Raw genomic sequence first — 23,233 nt, forward strand, 5'->3', positions numbered from 1 at the left:
CCACTTTGAAGTTCTTTTAGGATGCAAACCTTAGGGGGCCTGGCTGGACCTCAGATGCCCAAAGACATCCACTGTTACTTTATTTTCCAACAGAGCTATTTGAGAAGACAGATCTCTGCAATTCGGGGGGCCACCTCAAGACATCCTTGGCTGGGGACTCTTCAGCCCTGAGGCAGAAGTTGTCACTGGAAGTTCCTCTTTCAGCCTCACCTTAGAAGTAAATGTTAGTGAAGAATCTTCAGGCAGTACCTGAACTTCTGAGGCCTAGCTTAAAGATTAATTGTGCCTCAGGCACTTGACTAATCTTGTCCATGTCATAAAGAACTGAGTTTGAAACATTCTATACAGAAACCAGTGCCAAGTGAATGGTGTTGAACTTGGTGGTCATTTCTCCATAGTCCTGGGCCCCATTATTTTAGAACCTAGCTGGGCCCTAGATTAAAATAGTGCTCCTTGATATCACAGTTTACCTGTCTGCTGTCAAACACAGCTCTGCCTAATTTACCAAAGCTAGACCAGAGCTAGACCTTTGGTTCAACTTTCTTCCTCAGCTTTTCCTAGTTGTCTGATATTTCCATGTAAACACTCAAAAGAGTTGACTGGTTTTAACCAGACTTTTAAGGGAGCATTTCTTCCATGACTATACAGCAACATCCCAGAGGAAAAAGCAAGTGTGACAAAAATCATAAACATTGCTATTCTAAAAAGCAACTTACAGATTTTTTTACATTGGGTGCAAAGGTCACCTGACTTCCTATGATGAAATTTGAAATTAATGTGTGGCTTTCAACCTTGTTTTCTTATCTATGGTACATGGGGAAATCTGCATTTTTTTGTTATTTTATATGACTTTTAAAAAGTTTTCTACAGATTTGAATATGGTCTAGTTGTGTCATCTCCAGTCTGTTGACTCTAAAAAGGTGAATATTTTCTCCATTTTAAAAAAGAAGTGCAACTTTCAGGTTTAACATATGCCTTTGCTCACAATTCCAAGATTTGAGCATATTCTCTGCAGTGAGATTGACTTAGAAACATTACTTAATCATTGGTTTCAACTTCTTTTTTGAAACCAATTGATCATCACCAGATTTTCTAACATATAGTGAGCTCTTTTTATCCAGGTCTACCTTTTGGAAAAAGCACCATAGAGCAAAAATAGCCAGAGGCATCAGAAGGCCTCTGATTTATGGCCAAATGTCAAGGGCACATCTTTCATTTAGATGGTCCATAAGGATTAGGGATGTGGAGTTTGTAGACATCCTTTCATGCAGTTCTTTTTTTTTTAACTGCAGTTGATTTTCAATACTGTATTAGTTTCAGGCACAGATTCTTTTCCATTATAGGTATTACAAGATATTGAGTATGGTTTCAGGTACTGTTGCACCCTTTGTGCAATTCTTATATCAACCCATAAGGGGCAGAAATGACTTGCCTTCTCATTTCACAAAGGAGAAACCAGGCTCAGAAGATAAAGTAACTTGCCCAAGGTCACAGCAAGAGTAAGCAATGGAACAAGATTGAGAGGCAGGTCTTAACTGCAGAGACCATTGACCTTAGCCCAGCAAACCCCACCAAAACCTGCGCAGCATTGAAATGCCTACCCCAACCCCAGCCCCAGTGCAGGCCTCTCCTGAGCTCAGTGTCCCCATTTCACACACTGTTTGGGGAGGGCCAGGGGAGCTAGAGGTTTGGTTGCCTCTGAGGAGCTGGGGAGGTACAGGGGTATCAGAAAGGTCTGGGAGCCAGAGAAGTGAGTTGCCTCACAAGTATTTTGATTCTGGGAAAGTTTCATTTTCAGTCCCAAGGTCGAAAAAGTAAGCAGATGAGTCTCTCATTTGAAAACTCATCTTTGAGTTGCAGGCATTAGAAGCAAGACATTCTGAAATTGCTTAAAATTTTTAAACAATTTTTTTTTAATTCTCTTGTAAGTAAAGACTTTTTTTTTTCACTTCAGTACATTCAGCAAAGAGTGAAATAGAAAAGGAGGCTCCTTTTCTGCCCTACCAACCTCCCTGAGAGATTCCAGGCTGACCGGAGGAAGAGAAGAGGCAGCAAAATCATGTGAAATAATGAAATATACATGAAATACATTCTTTCATTATTTTCCCACACAAACACATGATTTTTATAAAATCACAGGAGAGCTGATCATGTGAGATAATGACATACATACGATTTTTATTATTTTCCCACACAGCATGTGGTTTCCTACTTCCTCTTCATCCCTTGCTATCGCCCCAAAATCTCTCTAGATGGTAAGGGTGGGAGAAAGCTGCCTCCTTTTCTTTTTCACCCCCTTTCCCCTCTTCATGCCCCTTACCTCCAAGAGCCATTGGACCCTGAAAATCCTAGAAAAGCTGACGGTCTGCACATAGCCCTTCCTTGTATTCAAGTTTCCCTATCCCCTTTCTCAATAGCGGGTTCCTCCCTGAAGCCAAGGGGAAGTACTGAGCTCCAGCGAAGAGAACAAAACCAGCCTGTGGGTTCTCCCTCCTCACAAACACCTGCACTGCCCTGAACTCTTGCTGGCCTTGGGGTGATGGATTCTCAGATTTATTCAGAGCAGAAATCTGAGTGAAAGTTCAGATTCCAGTAAGCCACCCTGGAGCCCAGAGCTCCCAGAAGCCACTTCACATGACAGTAGGTCAGAAGATTTAGAGAGAGCCTCAGGAGCCTCCCCACATTTTCCCAGACATCTGTGTTGCATGAAGACCCAGTTCCCTCAGAGCAGCCCTTCTGTAAACAGAATGTAAACAGAATGGGAATGTGAGGTTTCTCTTCAGATTTGCTCATGCTCCTCACCAACAACTGTCAAAAGAGATTTTCAACTAAATGAATTTCCTTCCTTCTGACTCGCCGCTGTGTGACCTTGCAGGCCTCGGTTTCTCCAGTCCTTACAGAGAGAAAATCCCACAGTCCGTCCTATACAGAGGACCTCAAATGACAGTGCTGTCCAAGACCCAGCAGGGTGTTGTTTCTCTTCTCCTCCCTTGAAAGTTGGGAGGCAAGCCTCTGGCTGCTCTCTGAGATCCCCAGAGGCAGGAATGTGCCAGGGGAGGGGGAGAGCCCTTTGTGAGGGGACCCAGGGCCTCAGGGGAGAACAGGGTCCAAAGCCCCAGGCCTGTGTCCTTGTTGGCCCCAAATAGGGCCCATAACAGCAAAGCAAGGATGGCAAATGAGGTCCCGGAAGGGGGAAAGAATTGTATATCTTTGAGAAAAGAAGGGATGGGGAATGCAACAGGGCCTGGGGGCCCAGGCCCCACACATAGGGGTTGGTGGTGGAGTGGCTGGTTTGGGCCCAGCACCTGCCTTATAAAGGAAGCCCTGACTTGTGCCCACTGTGACTATTGCGAGAGAACAAGAACGCTCTTTCAGGCAACATAGTGGAGAGTGGGAAAGCCAGTGCTGAAATAGTGAGGTCTTCCAGGAACGGGTGAGGCTCAGGGATGGAGGTCTGATGGAAGGGCTTACAAAGGGGCTCAGATACCTGCAATGTTCCCAAAAAATCAGTATTAGCAGCCAGGTCAGTCCACATGACCCAGCATTAAAAACACAGCAGAACCAGTGTTTCTCTTCTAGGACTTAGCCCACACACTCAGCTTCAAAATGGAAAAGCACGCTCTTTGCTACTGAGGGTCAGATACTGAGCACTAAACCCACATACACTGCAGCTTGTGTACATAAGTGCTAAGTCACTTCAGTTGTGTCCAACTGTGCAACCCCATGTACTGTAGCCTGCCAGACACCTCTGCCCATGGGGATTCTCCAGGCAAGAATACTGGTGAAAGTGTATTGTTGGATCCACAGCACTGGTTAGAGATGCCACATCCACAGGGCCGGGAACAGGGTGAAGCAAGCAAGTCACCCAGGGCACACTTAAGGAGGTCCTCACCGCCAGGGCCTCCTTATCTCATCCTTGTCCCAGCTCCAAGGCCCACCCTGACCTCCTGAATTTAAACAAGACCTTCAAGTGATATATGTACACAGCAAAGTCTGAGAAGCTCTGGCCTAAGACACATGGCATGGATTTGGCGGAGAGGACATTAAACACCGAGGAATTGTTAATACAAATACCATAAAACCTGCTTGCCAGTGTATGAGTTGACTAGTTTTCCCCCAAAACTTCATGTTTACCCAGAACCAGTGAATGTAACCTTAATTGGAAATAAAGTCTTTGAAGATGTAATCAGGTTAGGATGAGGTGTACTAAATTAGGGTGGCCCCTAAATCCAGTATGACTGGGGGCTTTATAAGAAGAGAAGAGACAGGCAGAGACAGGGAGAAAGAAGGCCCTGTGATGACTGAGGCAGAGATTAGAGTGGTGTAGCTGCAAGCCAGGACTTCCCAGGTGGCACTAGTGGTAAAGAAGCCACTTGCCAATGTAGGAGATGTAAGAGACGCAGGTTTGATCCCTGGGATGGGAATGACAACCCACTTCAATATTCTTCCCTGGAGACTCCCATGGACAGAGGAGCCTGGCAGTCCATAGGGTCGCATAGAGTTGGACGTGACTGAAGCAACTTACCACACACGCACACGTGCACGTGCAGGTCAAAGACTGCTGGCAACCACAAGAGCAAGAACACATTATTCCCAAGACCCTTCAGAGAGATCACGGTCCAGCTGACATCTTAATTTTAGACATATAGATTCCAGAACTGCAAAAGAACAAATTTCTATTTGAAGCCACCCAGCCTAAGGTAAAATTTTATGGCAGTTCTAGGAAAATAATGCAGCCAGAATGTTCACATCTTTAAAAATGGGGGTGCTGCTTTCCCCACCGAATCACTGGGTTACTGGAAAAAATATATGACAGAATGACTGCAAAGATGTTTCAAAAACTATAAAACACAGAGATTTCCCTGGTAGTCCAGTGGCTAAGATTCTGTACTCCCAACTCAGAAGGCCGGAGTTCATTCCCTGGTCAGGGAACTAGATCCCACATGCATCAGCTAAAGATCCCACAGGCCACAACTAAGACCTGGTGCAGCCAAATAAATGTTAATGAAAAAACTATCAAATGCAATTCAAAGATGAAACATTATTTTTTTTTAATATTTTTAAATCTTTATTTTTTGGTCATGCTGTGTGGTATATGGGATCTTAGTTCCCTGACCAGGGATTGAACCCTCAGCCCCTGCATTGGGAATGCAGACTTAACCACTGGACCATGAGGGAAGTTACAACATTATTATTTTTAATGAGGACATTCTGTTATAAAATATTTATGTACTTATTTTCAAAGAAGTTTGTGTAATAATTTGGATACTTGCCCCCCTCCCAGGTGTTGGTAGTACATACCTCTTGCCCCATTGTGTGGATTTGGCCACATGACTTCCTTTGGACAATCGGATGTTAGTGATGTGAGCAGAGGCCCTCATGCGCTTGTACAGTTTGACTGCCCTTTTGCACTCATGTCATCCACTGTGAGAACAGGTCCCCCAGATAATCACCTGGGCCACACAATGGAACATAATGCTTCATCTTTTAAGACATTTTCTTTTTTTTTTTTTCCTTTTTCTCCCCTCATCTTCACCTATTTCTTCCATTCTCCACTCCCCACCTCTGGAAACCACGAATTTGTTCTGTTTCTAGGGGTTCAGTTTTTCTAGATTCCACGTATAAATGTGATTATACAGTATTTATTAAAATCTTTTTCTGTCTGACTTATTTCACTTGCCATAAAACCATCCAGGTCCATCCATGTGGTTACAGGTAGCAGCATTTCCTTCTTTTATGACTAATATTCCACTATGTAGATATATCCATTCATGTCAGTGGACACTTGAATTGTTTCCACATCTTAGCCATTGTGAATGATGCTGCAGTGAACATGAAGGTACAGTTACCTCTTCTAGATAGTGGTTTTCATTTCCTTCAGATAAATACCCAGAAGTGGAGTTGCTTGATCATGTGGTAATTCTGTTTATACTATTTATCATTTTTTTTTAGGAACCTCCATACTATTTTCCACAGTGGCAGCACCAGTTTATATTCCTATTTTAAGATATTTCCCTGTTTGCTTTTCTGATCCTATTTAGAAAATTCTCTTACAGAGTCTGAATTTGATCATTTTTTCACCATAATCAAGAGCTAAAAGCATCAGCCTGGTCAAAAAGGAAATCAGAAAAACAACCATAGAGGAAGATCAAGCCTTGATCTAAGAGTATCTGTCTCCTCAGCTGAAAGGCAAGGGTTTAAGACTGGGTGGTTTCTTGTAGCCCTTTATAACCCAGGTTTCAGTGATTATTGTCCATTCCCCCCACCTCCTCAGTCAGGTCAAGGTGCATCCCCCACTCCAGTGTAACACTCCAAGCCTTTCTACCATACCGTTGCCTTTCTCTCAAAACTCTGTCATCATTCTGCCAACACAACCGCATTACCTGTTGTCATATAACTCAAATTTCAGGGTAGGATGACAAGCTGCCATGGCAGTCAAATATGCCCCAGGGGCCAAAGGAATACTGAGAGGTTAAATGGCTCAGCCACCTAAGAGCCAGTGAAGTCAGCTTCTGCCTCCCCAAAGAGCAGTCTCAACAGTAACATTGGTAACGATCCATGGCTAAAAGAATTAGGAAACTAACACGTATTAGGGGCTATCACTCGTGCTTCCCACAAGGTCATTCCATTCATCCTCTGGGTGAGATAGGTATTATCAGCCCCATTATACAGATTTGGAAAAGTACAGGGAGTCCTGGTAAATTTTTAATAACTCCATGGGCAGGAGGGAGCCCCAATTTGCCAGTTTCCCTGGTTTAAAGATGCCTACCACAGCCAACATGACCCAAGATGACATCAGAGTTGGGAAGAGATTCCAAAACCTGGCTCTCTGACAGGGCTGAGAAGACTCCAGCACTCACCATAACTGTGTACAGAGAGGTCAAGCAACTAATCAAGGTCACCAGCTAAAATGTGGAAAGCGAGGATGTGAACCCAGACCTCTGACTTGAGTACTGCTCTTGATAGTCCCACGTGAACAGCAAGTCCTTGTGAGCAGAGAGCCCTAGACTGTCTTTATACATAATAATATACCCCTGAGGTGATTTTTCCCAGAACATATTAGGTCAGACCTACAAAACTCCATAGACATTTTTTCCTCCCTATTACATCACATCAGATTTCCAACAACAAAATGAAGAAAATTTCTTCTAAAAAAATCTTAGACCTAACTGCTGACCTACTTGTTCAATATGACATTTGACTGCAAATGGGACAGAGGCAGAGTTTAGGAGGGGAAAGAATTGTGCCTTCTTCCCAATAGTGCAAACACCCAAGGGTGACTGGAGACAACCCTACCCACTCCCACTCCCACCCCTATACAGGGTTGGCCCAGCTCCTGCCATTGCATGTAAAAAATTGATGCCAATTCCACCAGGGAGAGGTGACCCTCAGGGACTGAGTGCCATTTTCAGAGGCTGAGTGAAATGTTTTTATTCTAACCTTTGCCTCCCTTTACAGATGGTTCTTTGAAACCAGTAGATATCAGGAGAACAAATGGGCAAACACTCTGCAAGAAGCTGTTGAATAATCAACTGTTTATAACCCAGCAGAGTCCACTCTAGGATGTTGTTGTTATTTAGTCACCAAGTCATCTCTGACTTTGCGACCCCATGGACTGTAGCCCACCAGGCTCCTCTGTTCATGGGATTTCACAGGCAAAAATACTGGAGCGGATTGTCATTTCTTCTCCAGGGGATCTTCCTGATCCAAGGATCGAACCTGTGTCTCCTACATTGGCAGGCAGATTCTTTACCACTGAGTCACTGGGAAACAACACTCCAGGATAAGGGGCTGTAAATGTAAGTACGTTCAGGGGAAGACAATGCGCATGGTCACAGCCAGACATGTGAAACCACAGGGCTTCATGAAGCTCACCCTGTCTAGTATGCACATATCTTTAAAATACATGAATATGTGTCCCATGTATCTGAGAACGTGATGCAGCCACTGGGCCAAGAGTTTTCAAGCCTTGCTAGAATTCAGTCAATAATAATTCAACCAATGTATTTAAATCACACACACACACAATTTTTACATATTTCAGTTAGAATTGTTAAGCTACAAGTGACAGAAAACCCAAAATAATAGTGACTCATAAACAAGCAAGAAGTTTTTTCTCTTCCACCTAAAACTCTCAAGGCAAGCCTAGACCAAAAAGGCATTATGTATGTACATGTCAGAGACCCACATCCTTTTAACCTTTTCCTCTGCCATCTCATGGTGTGACTTTGGTGTCATCTCTTTGGTGGCTGCTTTAGCTTCAAGCATTATGTCCTACAGCTTCAATTAGCTACAAGGGAGATTGAAATATGGTCTTTATTCAAAGTAACCATGAACTCAATTCAAAATCAGCATTCTGGGACTTCCCTAATGGTCCAGTGGCCAAGAGTTTGCATTGCCAATACAGGGAGCCAGGGCATGATCCCTGGTCAGGAAACTAGATCCCACCTGCCACAACTAAGAGTTCACATGTGCAACTAACAAGGCCTCGCGTACCATAACTAAGACCCGGTGCAACCAAATAAAGAAATAAATGTTTTTAAAAATAGCGTTTTAAAACTAACTTTGCTAGTTGGGGAGATGGAAACCCAGTTGATTAATAAATACAAAGACTACTGGAGGGAGAGAAGGCATAGATAATAATCAGTGGACACAGACAATGAGTTTGGTTTGGGTGATCTAATATCTCAGTCACTCCTGGGTACGATGTAATTCTATGAAGTATGTGTGGATCTTTGCAATGGTGCATCGTCAAAACTCCCCTTTGGAAATTCTTAGCAAAGCCTCATTCACCTTATTTGGGATATCCTGACTGGATGAATCTTCATTGTTTTCATGGGAATTCAGCTTTTGGAAATATCTAAAACTAAATAAGGTGAGTTATGAGATTTTGATAAAATATTTTTGTGAATGTTCTAGTAAATAAAAGTAATTCTGTTGATTGTTTTATGTGCATATCATAGTCCTTCTAAAAGCAATCCCACAACAAGAAACACAAATGTTTCAACTATGAAAGCATCATTAACAAAAGGACACCACCTACCAAGTAACCTCACTCAAGACAAACTCTTGCCAGATTTTTTTTTTTTAATTACACTCAGGAGTTGGTGATCCAAACATCCTCTTAAATAAAACAGGCAGGTATTTTTCATTTTCTCCATACTCCTAAAAAAAGAAATGATCTCAGAGTTCTAAGCTTGGGTTCTTCCTCAGACTTAATTTATGAAATTAATCCTAATTCCCCCAAGCAATAAAACAGAAACAGCAAATGCCTCCCATCGAAAGGAATGTGGTGAACAAGAATTGGTCATCAACTTCCTAGAATTTAGTGTATCTCTCCTAGTTTACATAAATACTTGACATAATTAATAATCACCAGTAAAATGGTTTTGTTATTAATATATTACTCAGGATTGATCATCAGATACTTAGGGCTTCCCAGGTAGTGCAGTGGTAAAGAATCTGCCTGCCAAATGCAAGAGACACAGGTTCAATCCCTGGGTCAGGAAGAGCCCCTAGAGTAGGAAATGGCATAGTATTCTTGTCTGGAAGATTCCATCCTGTCTCAAGGCCGGCTGCCCCATTCTGACTACAGAAAAATCTGAGCAGCCAGCTAGTTCCCCTCTTGTTTGCCCTCCCTCAATTTTGTTTTCATGTAAAAGACAAATAAATGACTTGACTCCCTCCCCCATCCCCCCCCCCCAAAAAAAAGAAGAGGCTGGTGGGCCACAGTCCGTGGGGTCACAAAGAGTATTATCTATATTCCTTTTGGCGATAATAGAAAGGCAACTCTGTTAAAATCTGCTTTTCAAACAAATACCTAATGTTCCCACTTTCTGAAATCACTGTGCTGTACAGCTTCTTTTTTCTCAATCCTCAGCACCTACCCTTAGCTCATGATTTGTAATGTAATGACCTGTACATTACTGGGCACAGTGAAGTCATCAGAGGGGAGCAGTCTCATCTTTTCACTCCAAATCCTTCCTCACCACGTTCTTCTTCCCTCCTGTCCTGATGAGAACAGTGCTCAGTCTCGAGCCTTTGAGTATTGTCCCCTAGTGACCTGTGAAGGACTTGATTCCTAAAGTTTGCTCTTCTCTCTTTCACATCATTCACCTCTCCCTATCTCATGGTGCACTCTCACCCAGCCTGCAAACATGTTCTGATCTGTGGGGATTTAAAACATAGCTGCAAATTCTCTGACTGTCCTTCCACCAAAGGGCAGGAACTATGTCCCAACCCTTAATCTGGTTGGGCTTCTGGCTAGATTGATCAACAGAGTGCAGCCAAAGTGATAGTCTTTGACTCTTAAACATTAGTCATAAAAGTCCAGGTAGCTTCTGTCTTGTCATGGGACACTCCCTCTTGGAGCTCTGAGGCCATCATACTAGAGAGGCCACAAACAGGCATTCCAGATGACAGGCAAGTGAAGCCCATACCCACCAGATGCCAGACCTGTGAGTGAAGCCATCTTGAACCCTCAAAACCAACCTCTTCAACAGCTGAATACTAACAATGACTCCAGTTAATACAAACTGGAGCAAAAGAATCATCCAGCCAATCTCTGACCAAATTCCTGGCCCACAGTAATCATGGAATAGAATATAAGGATTATTGCTTAAAGCCACTATTTATAGGGTACTTGCTAGGCAGCCATTGAAAACTACAACAATATTTCCAACTTTAAAAAGTTTTGAATTCCACCTTACCCCATTTTTCCGCTCCTTCTCACAGCAAAATTTCTTCCAAGCATTAAGAAGGCTAAAACCCTGTTTCTTGTACCTTAACTCTTTCCTCTCTGGCTTCTGCCCCTTGCTCCCCACCTCAAACTCTGCTCTCACCCAGGTCATGTCCTCCCTTTATTTGGTCTCTCCAAGCCTGATTGGTCATGCCCTCCTCACCAAAACTCTGATAAAACAAAACTTTCTTGAGTTTTCTTCCCCTCCCTCGCTGATCCTTCTCAGCTGGCTAGGTTGCCTCCACCTTCACATGCTGGTAACTGAGTCCCCTCCTTTCCTCTCTGCACACATTCCCTGGGAAGCCTCAGTCAGGCTACTGGCTTTAAGCACCATCTCTACGTGGTGACACCTCCAGAGTGCAGCTCTCCCGCTCTGCCCTCCTCAGAATTCCATAGTCGGATGTCTGCTTATCTCCTCAATAGCTCTGGAAGTCCAGCAGATATCTCAATCAGTATGGCCCAAACAGAGCCTGTGATTTTCCTACCCTGAATCTGTTGTTCTCTGAGTCTTCTCTTTCCCAGTAAATGGCATCTCAATCCATTCAGTCCTCAAGCCAAAAGCCTGCATGGGTGCTAAGTCTCTTCAGTCGTGTCCGACTCTGTATGACCCTATGGACTGTAGCCCTCCAGGCTCCTCTGTCCAGGGGATTCTCTAGGCAAAAACACTGGAGTGGGTTGCCATGCCCTCCTCCAGGGGATCTTCCCAACCCAGGGATAGAACCCACGTCTTTTACATCTCCTACATTCCCAGACAGGTCCTTTACCACTAGCACCACCTGCGGGTCATCCTTAATACCTTCTTTGCTCTCCCTCATGTATCAGTTTCCTACAGCTACTGTAACAAATTGCCGCAACCTCAGTGATTTAAAACAACACATGTAATATTCAGCTATAAAAAGGAATGGTACGGGGAGGGATGAGGGAGGGGGGTTCAGGATGGGGAACACGTGTACACCCGTGGTGGATTCATGTTGATGTATGGCAAAACCAATACAATATTGTAAACTAATTAGCCTCCAATTAAAATAAATAAAATTAAATTTTAAAGGAATGAAATTTTTTTAAAAAGGAATGAAATTTTGATATATGTTACAACATGATGGACCTTGAAGACGTTATGCTTTAGTAAAATAAGCTAGAATAGAAGGACAAATATTGTATGACTCCACTTACAGGAAGTATCTAGAATAGACAAATACAGAAACAAAAAGTAGAATAGAGGTTACCGGGAGTTGGGGAGAGGGGGGAATGAGGAGTTATTATTTAATGGGTTCAGAGTTTTTATTGAGATGATGAAGGTTTTTTAAGCCAAAGACAGTGGTGATGGTTATACAACACTGTGAATGTATTTAATGCTACTGGTTTGTAAACTTAATGAATAGTTAAATTGATAAATTTTAAGTTATGTAAATTTTACCGCAATAAAAAAAATAACATATACATGTGTTCTCTCAGAATTCTTGAGGTGAGAATTCTGAAGTCAGATTCACTGAGCCAAAATCAAAGTGTCAGCTGGACCATGCTTCTCCAGAGAAATTAGGAGAGGATCCACTCCCTTGTCTTTTCCAGCCTCTAAAGCTGCATTCCTCAAGTGGAGCATCCTTCTTCAGTCTCCACTTTGCCTTCTTCTTTGTAGCAAAATCTCTCTCTGCCTCCATCTTCTGAATAGATAAATAAAAACACTTGTGATTACATTCAGTGCCCATCCACATAACCCAGAATAATCTCATCTTCAAGATCCATTACTTTAACCACACTTGTAAAGTTCCTTTTGCTATGTAAAGTAACATTTATAGGTTCCAGGGATTAAGACTGGATATCTTTGAGGGCAATTATTCAGCCTACCATTCCTCATTTTCAATCCACTAACAAATTCTGTGGATTCTACTTCATACATATCAAACATCTATCCTTGCCTCCACTTTTATTATCAACACTCTCAAGCCAATATCATTACCCTACTAATGTAACTCCTTAGCTTTGTTCCAGGAAGGGGGACCCCTTCTAGGGCTCAAGACTGGACTTTTATCCAAGGAAACACACATGCTGACAAAGCTAGAGACTTTATTGGAAAGGGGAGCCCAGGCAGAAAGCAGCAGAGTAATGGAACCCAAGAGAACTACTCTGCCACCTGGCTCAGTCTCAAGTTTTATGGTGATGGGGTTGGTTTCCAGGTTGTCTCTGACCAATCGTCTTGCTTGGCCCATACTCTGACTCAGGGTCCTTCCTAGTAGTGTGCACATCTCTCAGCCAAGATGGATTCTGGCAACAAGGATTCTGGGAGATTGGTCATCTTCTCCCTCCTTTTGGCCCCTACTGAGTTCTACTGGTTAATCTTCCAGTGGCAGCATCAAGTTCCTTATTGGGACCTCCTGTTCTGAGACAATTCAAGCAAGTAGTTATCATTGTAACCCTAACCCTGGCCACAGACAGCATTTTGGTCAACAGTTCCCTAGCAACTTTGCTCTTGCCTACAACAAAGCAAAGACAGTGACCTTTCAACACACCAAGCAGGCCATGTGCAATTTACTTGCAACATACTGTCCCTGCCTTCCTCTCCCCTCCCCTACATTCCTACAGACACAAAGATCTACTCTCTGTGACTCAGACCCAGCAGGCCCTTTCCTGAAGGCTTTTCCCTGGAACATTATTCCTGTGGCTCTTGGCATGACAGTTCCCTCTCATCCTTGGGTCTCAGTTCAAATGAAGCAACCCCTCTTGATGTCCATCTCCACTCTCCTCCATGATTCCTTTACATTGTAAAGGAATGTAACAGTCACTAGCCTGTTTATTTCCTTTACAGCTCTTACTGCAATCTGTAATTACCTTATCCATGAATTTGCATGTCTTCTATACTCCCCAATAGGATGAAAGTTTCCAAAAGAAGAGACTATATTTGTTCCAGCATTTTGAATAGTGGTTAGTGTAGAGCAGAAGCTCAATGTGTTGAACGAATTAACGAACAAATACAATTGACATTGTAACCAAAGTCTGTATCAACCAAAATAGATAAAAACATGCTTCAGTAGTAACTAGCAACCTAAAACTACAAAGTTTATTTCTCACACTATATATGTTCAACCTCAAGAGATCTCTGGTCTTCCTAGGGGCCAGGCTAATGGAGCAGCCACCTCCCAAACAGTATCAACTGCAAGAGAGGAAGAGAGAACTCCTTCAAAGTTCTCACTATAGCAGTTAATGACAGAGGATGAGATGGTTGGATGGCATCACCTGCTCAATGGACATGGGTTTGGGTGCACTCCAGGAGTTGGTGATGGACAGGGAGGCCTGGCATGCTGCAATTCATGGAGTCTCAAAGAGTTGGCCACAACTGAGAGACTGAACTGAACTGATAGCAGTTAAATGCATTGCCTAGAAGTGACACACATTGCTTCCTGTTACAACCCACTGACTGGAACAAAACATGGAAACATGGTCCCACTCAACCACAAAGGGTCAGGAGTAAAATCTTACCAAGTGGCCAGAGGGAGAGAACCTGAAATACGTGGCTAATAACATTAATGGCTACCACAGTGCCTTTTACAAAATGAGCCAAGAAACCTTCCAATCTCTCTCCCTACAAGCATCCTCCCTGGCTCTTGCAATCCTCCTGCCATACTAGGTTGCCCCCGCTCAAAACACCAAGCCTTGTCAAAACTCCATTTCTTTGTACATACTGGGCCCTCTGCCTAGGATGTTCTTCAGAGTTAACCGCTATAGCCCATCATATGACTATACCATGATTTATGTATCTATTCTCCAATTTTGTGTGTGTATATCACAACAAACTGTGGAAAATTCATCAAGAGATGGAAATACCAGACCACCTTACCTGCCTCCTGAGAAGTCTGTATGCAGGTCAAGAAGCAACAGTTAGAACTGGACATTGGAACAACAGACTGGTTCCAAATCAGGAAAGGAGTACATCAAGGCTGCATATTGTCACCCTGCTTATTTAACTGTTATGCAGAGTACAATCATGCAAAATATCAGGCTGGATGAAGCACAAGCTGGAATCAAGATTGCCAGGAGAAATATCAGTAACCTCAGATATGCAGATGACACCATCCTTATGGCAGAAAGAGAAGAAGAACTGAAGAGCCTCCTGATGAAAGTGAGAGAGAGAGTGAAAAAGTTGACTTAAAACTCAACATTCAGAAAACTAAGATCATGGCATCCGGTCCTATCATTTCATGGCAAATAGAAGGGGAAACAATGGAAACAGTGGCAGACTTTATTTTGGGGGGTTCCAAAATCACTGCAGATGGTGACTACAGCCATGAAATTAAAAGAAGCTTGCTCCTTGGAAGAAAAGCTATGACCAACCTAGACAGCATATTAAAAAACAGAGATGTTACTTTGCCAACAAAGGTCTGTCTAGTCAAAACTATGGTTTTCCCAGTAGTTCTGTATGGATGTGAGAGTTGGACTATAAAGAAAGCTGAGTGCTAAAGAACTGATGCTTTTGAAATGTGGTGTTGGAGAAGACTCTTGAGAGTCCCTTGGACTGCAAGGAGATCCAACCAGTCCATCCTAGAGGAAATCAGTCCTGAATATTCATTGGAAGGACTGATGCTGCGGCTGAAACTCCAATACTTTGGCCACCTGATGTGAAGAACTGACTCATTGGAAAAGACTCTGTTGCTGGGAAAGAATGAAGGTGGGAGGAGAAGGGGACGACAGAGGATGAGATGGTTGGATGGCATCACCAATTCAATGGACATGAGTTTGAGCAAGCTCCGGGAGTTGGTAATGGACAGGGAAGGCTGGTGTGCGGCAGTCACAAACAGCTGGACCTGACTGAGCGACTGAACTGAACTGAACTTTCTTATTTGTATCATTTGGTCTATTTTCAGTTCAGGGCTTTTGAATAAAGCTGTTATATACATTCTTTTGGTGGATATATACACTCATTTCTCTTTAATATTAACCCAAGATCGCAACTGCTGAGTCACCAGGTAGATGTACACTTGACATTCCAAATCGATAGTGCCAGATTTCCAAAATAGCTGTACCACCTTACACTCTCATCTGCAGAGTTCTAGCTGCTCCACATCTTCCCCACAACTTGGTACCATCAATCTTTTTCGTTTTGGCCATCCTGGTGGGTGCCTAATAGTATCTCATTGTAGCTTAAATTTGTGTTTCCACGGTGACTAATGATGTCGAGCACACACTCATATACTTATTGGATGACATGCATTACTTCAGTCCACAAAATGGTACTGAACATCCACATTGCATGTGTATGTGGCTATAGCAATGGGAATAAATAACACTCAGGCTCCATGAAATCCTATATCATTGCCTTGTTTGTGCAACTTGAACATTGTTACTTCAGAAAGAATTTTATTCAACATATTAAAAATCTAAATAAATATACAGGCAAATCCTGACAGTCCTTCTATGGAAAATCCTAAATTAGGAAATATAACTGATCAGAAACAGAAGGAGATGCAGTTAATAAACCCTTATTCATTCAGGAAATATTTCTTAAGCATACATGTGTGCAGGTACTGCCAGACCCTGAAAACACCAAGGAACAGGCTGGACACCTCCAGAGCTAGCAGAACTTTCAGTTCAGCCCTTTGTGACGGGATGGTGCACTCATACTATGCAGGACTGTATTCTGTCCTCTGCCCTTTCTAGTCTGGCAACTGCATGAGGACAGAGTCCCATGTCCTGTTCATCTCTGAGTCACCATTTTATATCCTGAGCACCTCGGGCAAATGCTGCCATCTTCTGAGGACTATTTTTGTTGTTCAGTCACTAAGTCGTGTCTGACTCTTTGCAACCCCATGGACTACAGTGCACCAGGCTTCCCTGTCCTTCACTATCTCAAACATGTGTTGAATTGCAAAGCCTGAACCAATTAATTTACTTAAAAATATGAGACAGGGTCTTCCCTGGTGACCCTGGTAAAGAATCCTCCTGCCAGTGCAAGGGACATGGGTTTGATCCCTGATCCCAGAAGATCCCACATGCCACAGAGCAACTAATCCTGTGTACCACAACTATCGAACACGTGCTCTAGAGCCTGGGAGCCACAGCTGAGCCCATATGCCCTAGAACTTGTGCTCTGCAACAAGAGAAACCACTGCAATAAGAAGCCTGTGCACTGTAATGAAGAGTAGCCCCTGCGACTAGAGAAAGCCTGTGCAGCAACAAAGACCCAGCACAACCAAAAGTAAATAAATAAATAAAATTCAGCATTGGGAGTAGAAAGAAAATATATGAGACAAGTAGAAGCTTAAGGATGCAGACCTTGTACCCAATCAAAGATTAGCACTGTTATGATGCAAACACAGTATCCGGTCCCACTTTAAAGAACTTTTTATTTGTGTACTGCCTCTGAAAGTGAAAAAAAGTGAAAATGTTAGTCATTCAGTCACGTCCAACTCTTTGCAATCTCATGGACTGTAGCCTGTCAGGCTCTTCTATCCATGGAATTCTCCAGGCAAGAATACTGGAGTGGGTAACCATTCCCTTCTCCAGGGGATCTTCCTGACCCAGGGATTGAACCCAAGTCTCCTGTATTGCAGGCAGATTCTTTACCATCTGAATTACCAGGGAAGCTCATGCCTCTGAGATGTGGTAAATTCCAGAATGTGTTTTATAAAAACAGCCTAGGGACTTCCCTGGCAGTCCAGTGGTTAAGAATTCACCTTGCAATGCAGAGGACACAGGTTCAATCCCTGATGGGGAAACTAACATCACACATGCCTTGGAGCAACCAAGCCCACACACCACAACTAGAGTCTATGCGCTGCAATGAACATCCCATGTGCTGCAACAAAGACCCTAGTGCAGACAAATAAATTAACTTAAAAAACAAACAGCCTATTTACTACCTTATCCCACTTCCTACAGCCACATACCAAATAAAGTAGCAGATTAGAGTCGATTTTTTCTCTTCTACTACAAATTTTAACAGGCTCTCAAATGGTAAATTTTTTTCTCATTCTAAGCACCCTACAAACCCTCACGTTAAAATTTCACTGTCACTGACTGATGTGTCAATAGAAAAATAAACATGAGTCTCAACCCATTACTATTTCATTCTGTCAAGTTCAGATCGGCCGCGTGAGCGGAGCCCCCACCTCTGTTCTGCATACCATTCTGTGAGAGCGGCTGCCTGGAGACTTGACAACCTGGTACCACCTCCTCCCACAATCACCCTCCCATTCCTCCAGCTTATCTCTGATGTCAGAGAAGAATGAGCCTCAAACTTGTACATTCCAACTCCAGCCCTTGGGGGAAGAACCCTCGGCACAGACATTTGGCATCTGGAGGCAGGATGGGGCAGCTGGCTGCCCAGTCACCCATCACATAAGCCAGGCCCCCACACTCCACCCAGGCTGGCAGAAACATTCACAGAGCTAGACAGGGTCCCTTTGGAAAGCACCAAATCTGAGTCTCTGGGGCAGCCCCATATAGTCTCGGGGTATTTATCTCTGGGGTACTGGGAATGGTATCAAGACCACAGGGGTCAACACCCCTAGAAACTCTGCCAGTCACCTGATGAGAGTGTTCCATCAGTCACGCCTATGGAGAAAGGCCCACCATGCTAATGCCAGGGCAGATGAGACCTGGCTGGCTATGCAAACAAGCCCAGAGTCCAAAACAGAACAGTGAGAATTAGGTCAACCCTTCCTTCTCACTGGACTATTGGGACTCAACTATGTGACCCCAGACAAGCCAGTGTTCCTCAAAGGGGCTCAGTTCTCTCCCTCTAAAACGGACAGGGAGGGGTGGAAGCAGACAAGTCACATCTAAGGCCAAGGACCCATGACTCTGATTTCAATCTAAATCCAGAAAAACTGTGTAGCCAGGTGTGTAATTACTGATCTACTGTTTTTCTTCTGAAGGCTCTGGGTTTACTAACATCTAACCTTGTGATCTTCTTCCAAGAGAACTTTCCCCCAAATATCCCTAGCTGTCCTGAGGAAAAGGATTGGAAACTTCTTTGGGACTCAGTTCTCTCCTTCCATTCCCAACTCCACCACCTCCACCTGTACCCACCATGCCCACTTCAATCTTCACCTGAGCTCTTCTCAAGGCTGGGATGCTGGCAGACCAGGGATGTAAGTCTCAGGCACTTGCATTTTTTAAAATATTATTTATTTGGCTGTGCTGGGTCTTAGTTGCAGCATGTGGGATCTTTTATTTGTAGCATGTGAACTCTTAATTTCAGTGTTTGAGATACAGTCCCATGACCAGGGATTGAACCCTGGGCCCCTGCATTGTGAGTGCAGAGTCTTAGCCACTAGACCACTAGGGAAGTCCCAAGCACTTGCATTTAACATTCGCTGTTTTGAGTCCTGCCCCATCCACTCCTGGGCCTCTTGGAAGGAATTCTAACTCATTTCTCATCCTGTGTGCCAGCCTATATCCTGGGCACCTGGGCTCAAAAGAAGAATGATGTGTCCCATACTCAGGGAGTTGACTCTTAAATTAGGGAGGCGCCACAGCAGTCCATGGGACAGCAGTTAACCCCAGGCCCACCTGGGAGAGAACACCAAGTGAAAGCCTGCCTGGGCAAAACCTTGAAGGTGCTAGGCAGATGCTGTCAATGCCCACCCATCCCCATAGCCCTCCTTAGAGTTCTCAGGACAAAGCAGACGTGCTGAGCAGTTAGAGCCATAGGAAGAACTCTTGAGCCAACAAGCAGCAGAGGCTGAGGGGGTAAACACCCCACCTCCTCACCACGGGATGAAATAATCCCAAGGCAGCTGGACACAGGCTCCCAGGAGGGCTGAGTGAACTGCTTGTAGTTAACACAGCTGCAGTACCTGCCCTTCCGGGTCTCACTTCCTTACTCCCTCTCCGTCCCTCTCAGGATGGTCTCTGGAGTAAACTACCTGCATGCAAGTCCTTACCTAAAGGCCAACTTCTGAGGGAAGCCACGGGAGGTCTGGAAGAGTGAGCTGGATTGGAGAGTAAGGTGGTCCGGAGGAGGGCACCCAGACAGAAAGCCCACTTGGGAAGACACCCAGGGAGGGAGGGGGCATGCAGCCTGGCACACTTGTTGGCTCCAGGACTTTGTCATTGGACCTTAGCACCCTTGTCCAAAGAGGGCAAACACTTGAGTCATCTTCTCCAGAGGTGGTGCTGAGGGAGGAGAAGGGGCAGGAAAAGATGACCAGGGTCTTCCTGAGAGGTGCCCAGTGACCCTGCCCAGCCATCTGCCTCAGTCCTGAGACCACAAGGGCCCAGAAAGTCAGCTCTGTTTCTTTGGAGAATGAGCTGCTCAACTATGAAAGGAAATACCCCATCTGTCCTGGCTTCTAGTGTGATTTGGGTCCAAGTATTTGGAAGAGTTTCTTTTGTGCTTACAAAGGATATTACAGTGTGAAATCCTGAAGCCTGTGGAAGGCAATATAAAGCAGTGGGTAAGCCAGGCAGAAACTAGTAGTGTGCTCCAAAGCCTAGAAAGCCTCTGAGAGCCTCAGTTTCCTTACCTGTAGCATGGGAAAAATCTTACCCAGTGAGGATTCAAAAAGATAATGCATACGGCATTGGGCTCTGAGTATAGTAAGTGCTCAATTTTAAAAGGCAGAGGGAGGGTCCAGGATGCTGGTAACAAGCAAAGTGCACCCACTGAGGCAAGGCCAACATACCACCTGGGTGAGACCCCTGAACAAATGCTGCCATGAAGGATCTGCCTCTAGACTCCCTGGCTTAAAGGCCCAACTGGACAGCCCACCAAGAGCATCTTTGCTTGAGTTGCTGCTGCTGCTGCTAAGTCACTTCAGTTGTGTCCGACTCTTAGCGATCCCATGGACTACAGCCTACCAGGCTCCTCCATTCATGGGATTTTCCAGGCAAGAGTACTGGAAAGGGTTGCCATTGCCTTCTCTGGTCTGCTTGGGTTGGGTATGACCAAAGCAACAGAGCAGTCAGAGGGCCGAGCTCAGACATCGGGTCCACCTCACCTGGCCAGGCCCTTGCTGCCACTGGTGGGCCCCAGCAAGAGCAGGAATGAGAAGGTGGCTCAGAGGGCCTGGGGCTCCGGCAAGTGTCAGACAATGACCTCAGGGGGCTTCTCGAACAGGGCCTGTCCAGACCTCTTGCCCCACTGGTGTCCAGAGGAGCAGCCCAGCATCACTCTCTGGAGTCCTCTTTATAGGCCTCCATGGACAGCCACTTCCTCCTCAGGGTCTCTGTTCAAATGGGCATGTTTCAGTGGATTCAGCTCCCTCTCATCTGGGCACCCCAGCCTGAACACCCCAAACCTCTGCTGCCCTCAGGTTGCTGGTCACCTTGAGAGCAGACCCAGCTGGTTATTCTCTGAAAGAAGCTGAGGTTGTGGTTGACCTGCTGGGTGCTCTCTGGCACGAGAACCAAGCAAAGGCAGAGGTCAGGGCCTTACCTCAGGCTGCCCATTGACCCCCATGCCAGTCCTTTCACTCTTCCCATATTTCCCTGACCCCTCCTCCCTCTTGACCTCAGGTAATTTGTGACACAGCATTTCTACCTCTGGGGCCTGAACCTCAGGCTCCTTGGATAGTGAATGCAATGCCCCCAAACAATGCTGCACAGAACAGGTATCTCCCTGCCCTCTCGTGTGGCTGATGGAGGTATATTTCTGAGCAGCGAGGCTCTGGGCTAGCATTTAGCTGAAAGGATATTTTTGAGGCTTTAGGTAGAGAAGGCCTCAGAAGAGATGCCCAGGAATTTGCAATTATCTAATTAAACATGCCAATCCCCAGAGGTCCTGGAGTTCCTCAGGGCTGTTCAGATAAGGACTGACAGGAGGAAGAAGTTCTGGTCTCAGAAGTCTGTGTACGCAATGCTGGGAATGATTAACCCCTGGCCGGGGGTGGGGGAGGTGTGCAGATCAAAGACCCTAGATGAACAAACAGTCTTGGAATTCTGGAGAAGAAAGGCACTGACTGCTCTAAACAAATATGCTCAAAGGAACGCACACTTAACATCCCCACAGCTTCAGGAAGACCTGGGCTTGTGGTAACCAGGACTGATCACCCCAGCCATGGGGTAGGAATGCTCTTTCTGTACTTCTGCCCTCTTTATTGATTCCCACCCCTTATGAGAGACAAACATTTGTACTTTCATCAAACTGGGTCCCAGAGAAATGAAGCCATGGAGCTTCCCTGGTGGCTCAGTGGTAAAGAATCTGCCTGCCAATGCAGGAGACACAGGTTTGATCCCTGAGCCAGGAAGATCCCATATGCTGAGGAGCAACTAAGCCCCTGAGCCACAACTATTGAGCCTGTGGTCTAGAGCTCAGGAGTCGCAACTACGGAAGCCTGCATGCCCCAGAGCCTGTGCTCAGTAACAAGAGAAGTGACTGCAATGAGAAGCCCATGTACCTCAACAAAGAGTAGCACCCACTTACCACAACTAGAGAAAAGCCCAACAAGAAAGCCCCAGCACATCCAAAAATAAATAAATAAAATTATTTTTTAAAAAAGGAAACAAAACCAGTCCTTCTCTATTTGCCCCATGCCTGCCCCTGCTCTCACATTCCTCTGAAGACGCCCCTCCTGCCTCTTTTTTTTCCTGTGGACTGGGGTGCCTTCCTCTTCTGGGAAGGGGGCTTTCTCCTCATACCAGCTTACCATGCAGCCTCCAGGAAATGGGAACCACCTGGCAGGAGGATCAGATTCCTGGGAGGTGATGGGGCTGCCTCTGCCCCTCTGCAGCCATCAGCCCTCAGCACTCATGTTGGCCCAGAAGAGCTGACTCCCTCCATCTCAGGCCCCAGAAAGGTGGTTGGCTTGGTGGCTAACTGGCTGGCATGGGGCCAGGTGAAGATGGGGGAGGCCTGAAAGGAGGTGCCATGCCTGGAAAGGGGCAGGGGCTGGCCCAGGTCCAGAGTAGGAGGAGGAGACAGGCAGTGAGGGTGTTGGCTGAAGACCACAGTGTCTCAATAGGGAAGGGGGGTTGTGGGAACTGGGATATCCAAGGCTCCCTGGTGGGTGGGGCCAGGGCTGGGGCATCTGGGAAACAGACCTCCTGAAATTCAAAGTTGAACTGCTAGCCACTGGCTCCTGGAATCTACAAGACAAAATTGAAGACTGCAGACAGGGGCACCCAGGGCTGCCACACTCCAAAAGGACAGCTTCTGGGTGAGTATGACATACTGCTGGACACATGGACTCCTGGACTCAGTTTCCAGGATTTTTCTCATTGCCTTGACCCGCAACTAGCAAGAGGAGGCCCTTTCCCTGGATCCAGGGTGGTTGCTCAGGGACTTAGCAGTCAACAGACACAGCAGAGCAGAAACACACACCTGCAGAAATGAGGGGATGTCAAGCCAGGACCTCAAGGCCAGGACCTAGTTGGAAATAGCTTTGCCACTCCCACACCAGCCCATTGCTGCCTTACCTACCCCAATTTGATCTCCCAGCTGCCTGTGTAATCCTGAGTACTCCAGAAACTCCACACTGAGCAGCTCTCGGCCATCCGTTGCTGGCAGGGCTGACTTCAGGAGTTTTTGTTGGGACCAGCGTGGGATGAGAGAATGCTTGA

General features: G+C 45.2%; 1 long non-coding RNA gene across 1 annotated transcript; it reads right to left on the reverse strand.

Annotated features, from left to right (window-relative positions):
• Positions 1-12,005: 12,005 nt before the first annotated feature.
• LOC123329203 lies at positions 12,006-22,707 on the reverse strand. Its single transcript, XR_006544526.1, has 2 exons — positions 22,321-22,707; positions 12,006-12,399 (listed from the first exon to the last, which is right to left on the reverse strand). It is a non-coding gene; the product is annotated as an uncharacterized LOC123329203 (long non-coding RNA).
• Between the last annotated feature and the right edge of the window lie 526 nt (positions 22,708-23,233).

The sequence above is a fragment of the Bubalus bubalis genome, chromosome 14 (genome assembly GCF_019923935.1).
Source record: "Bubalus bubalis isolate 160015118507 breed Murrah chromosome 14, NDDB_SH_1, whole genome shotgun sequence".
Lineage (NCBI taxonomy): Eukaryota > Metazoa > Chordata > Mammalia > Artiodactyla > Bovidae > Bubalus > Bubalus bubalis.